Below are 3,343 nucleotides of genomic sequence, written 5' to 3'. Positions count from 1 at the left end.
TGGGCACTGCCTGAAGGTGGCTAGCAAGCTGGTTCCATCATCCTTTGGTATGGTCTGCCAAGGTCTGTCCAGGCCCAGAAAGTCCAGGGACAGGAGATGAAGGGGTGTTTTTTGGGGGAGGGGGCAGTCAAGATTAGTGAACTGCCTAATTAGTGTGACCCCCTCCCCTGGGCCCCATGAGTCTGCCTCAAAGCTGCCTGCACTGTGCTGTGCCCTGAAAGAGCCCCGTGGCCACACCACCCACCCGCCTATTGCCAGCTGAGCTTAGGGCTTGGCTCCTTGCCTCCCCTCAGGCCCCATGGGAGGCAGCGCAGCCCACCAGGGCCTGTGAAGCTCCAATAATGGTTTTAATTTGTTGAACTTGTGTTTTATCCCATAAATTAGTCACTGTTTTATTTAACAGAATCGAGAGATCCACAAACAGGCGAGTTCCAACTTGAACATTTTAATAAGACCAAAAAAAAGTCTCTATCTTCATGTCTGTTACAAACATATTTATGTAAATAGCCTGTGGGCCTTGTTCCAGGAGCCCGGGAAAAAGGGAAGAGCACTCTATGCTGGCCTGGAGAGGCTGTGTGGTGAGAAACACACCCAGCCTGGCACTGGTGGGCGAAGCTTGAGTGTGCTGGGCTCGGCGAGGGAGTGTACTACAAGAACTTGGCTTTTTGAGACCCTTGGGAAAGTGACATGATGTCCCCTGTGGCAGGAGTGTGGCAAGTCAGTGTGATGGTCCTCAGCGGGGAAGACCAGGGTGGGCTCTACATGTATCTTCCCGGAGGCCTTGGGCAGCTCTGGCCACTTGGAGACCAGCTCTGAGTGAGGCTGGCATGATACGGATGATGGCAAGGTTAAGAGGCGGGTCGCCTGCTGGAAGTGATGGAGTAAACAGAGGCCATGTGAACTGGGCTTGACTTCACTTCCAAGGGTATCCTCAGCCATGGTGCCACCAGGGCCAGCGGCTTAGGCCTTGGCTTGAAGGCTGCAGACCCATGACCCTATTCCTCTGAATCTGCCACCATGTGCTCCAAGAAGGAGCCTCGCCAGCATCCGGACTGGATCCGGGTACGTGCTGTTCCCAGACTGGGCAGGTCCCTGCAGGAAGAAGGAAGGAGCTGAAGGATTGCCTTGCCAAGTGGCAGTCCTGGAGCCCCTGAGAATACACAGGAGAGCTGGCCAGAGTGTAAGGCCTGGGGAGGCTTGAGGCGTCAGGCTTCACTGCCAGGTGGCCCTTCTGGTTTGTTTTTTTTTTTTTTTTGGTTTTTTTGAGACAGGGTTTCTCTGTAGCTTTGGAGTCCTGAACTAGCTTTGTAGACTAGGCTGGCCTCGAACTCACAGAGATCCACCTGCTTCTGCCTCCTGAATGCTGGGATTACAAGTGTGTGCCACCACCGCCCGGTGCCAGGTGGCCCTTCTAAGTGATTCCTGAGCCTCAAGTGGGGTTCAGGTGGGGTTGAGGAGAGGAGCCCTCTTTTTTCAGCTGAGGAAGGTTTGAGCCCCCCCCCCCAATCATCTCTCTCTAGCAAACAGTAGGAGAATGTAGCCTGGTGCTCAGAGGCAAAACCAGTCTATCCCAAACCCCTGGCTACTGGCTTCAAAGTGGTCAGGTCCCTCCTCCTGTCCCTGGGCACTTGGAGACTGGCTGTGTTTAGGCCACTCCACACATTTGGGTCATGGCCAGCTACTCTGGGATAATTTAAAAAATAAAGATAATGTGACGGATTTTTTTTCCAGTTTTTATTGAGTGAAAATGTCAAACCTTGCATCAGTCATGCAAAAAAATCAAATAAATAAAACACATATATTAAATTTCTAATAGCACTAAATTCAAGTGGAAAAATATTCAGTTCTTAATAACCAGGTGCCGAGGAGACCAGATTCAAGTAATCAGGGCACGCGCTGTTCAGTTCGCTTTCACGGTCTGCATTTTTGTCCAAAACCTCTCTATATATCTCTATATATCTATATATGTATATACATATAGATATATACACACATATGTGCATACATATTACTTTTATATTTATATATATACACATACATAGTTATAAAACATTAAAAAGAGCATTGGTGGATCAGGCATCATTTTCCTCACAGAAAGAAAATAAAACAAAAATTACACATTAAAATTCAACATGAGCTAGCAATGGCTTGTAGTCCTAATGTGCAATGTGGAGCTTACAAAAGGCTAGACTTCACGCTCTCCGCGGCTTCTTTTTTTTTTTTTTCTTTTTTATCTTTTGTTTGATTTTGCTACATTGAAAATTTTTTTTAAAATTTTGTTTTTTCCTTTACAAAACTCCTTCCACAGAGGCAGAGGTCCTGTGGTAGGTCAGACTCTGGGCGAACTCTCAGCAGCAGCATGGAGGCTCTGGCAGGGGCTGTTTAGAAATCAACGTGTTTCCTGTTGGATTAGGTACTCTCATCTCCACTGTGCCCTCCCTGCACCCTCTCCAGTTCAGATGGTCCTGGCTTTCTGGCTGTGGGCAGCCAAGAGGGGACATGTGCGCACGCACGTGCGCGCGCACATACACACACACACACACACACACGCACGCACGCACGCACGCACACGCACGCACGCACACACACACACTCTAGGAGACAGATAAAGAAAACCACTGTCCTGTTTGGGCAGGCTCCCCCTTGAAGATGGAGGGGGGGCTTGCTGGTGGCAGCTTCACCCCTCCATTGCTGGCTGGATTGGCCTGCTGTCTTCCAGACTGCCACTGGCCAGGATCTGGAGTGCACAGGTTCACACCACAAGCCTGGCCTCAGGCAGCCTGCTCCTAGGAGCAGCAGCTGGCCATGTGCCTGCAGGTGAGCTCCGTGCTGAGCCTAGGTGGCCTTATCGCCTCCAGGAAGGGGTATTTTGGAAAAGCAACCAAATCTGGGTGGGCTGTACCCCCACAAAAGCATCCCAAACAAAATAATAATTAAAAAAAAAAACTGAAACAAGAAGAAGAAAAAAAGTCCTATAAAGCCACACACATAACCAACAGAAAAACCCTCAAATGTTAAATTAGCTACAAACTTGTATCAAGAGAATAGTCGGTTTTTTTTCTTGTCTCTACAAAATTCAAGTTAAAAGTTGGAATCACGCAGCCCCCATCAGTGCTAGTGTGAAGACAAAGCCTCAAACTGAGGCCTCTAAAATAAATGCTAAACAATTCCATAGGAGAAATTGCACTCAGGTCCCCAATCCCAGGGCTGGTCTGGAGGCGGGGTTCAGCTCCCTCGCACCCACCTGCTGTATTTATTTAGTTAGTTATTTAGTTATTCATTATTTATTCATTCATTTATTTATTTTCTTCTTCTCTTTTGTTCTATGGAGAATAATAACCTT

The sequence above is a fragment of the Onychomys torridus genome, chromosome 2 (genome assembly GCF_903995425.1).
Source record: "Onychomys torridus chromosome 2, mOncTor1.1, whole genome shotgun sequence".
Taxonomy (NCBI): Eukaryota; Metazoa; Chordata; class Mammalia; order Rodentia; family Cricetidae; genus Onychomys; species Onychomys torridus.
This window is presented reverse-complemented; position numbering follows the sequence as displayed.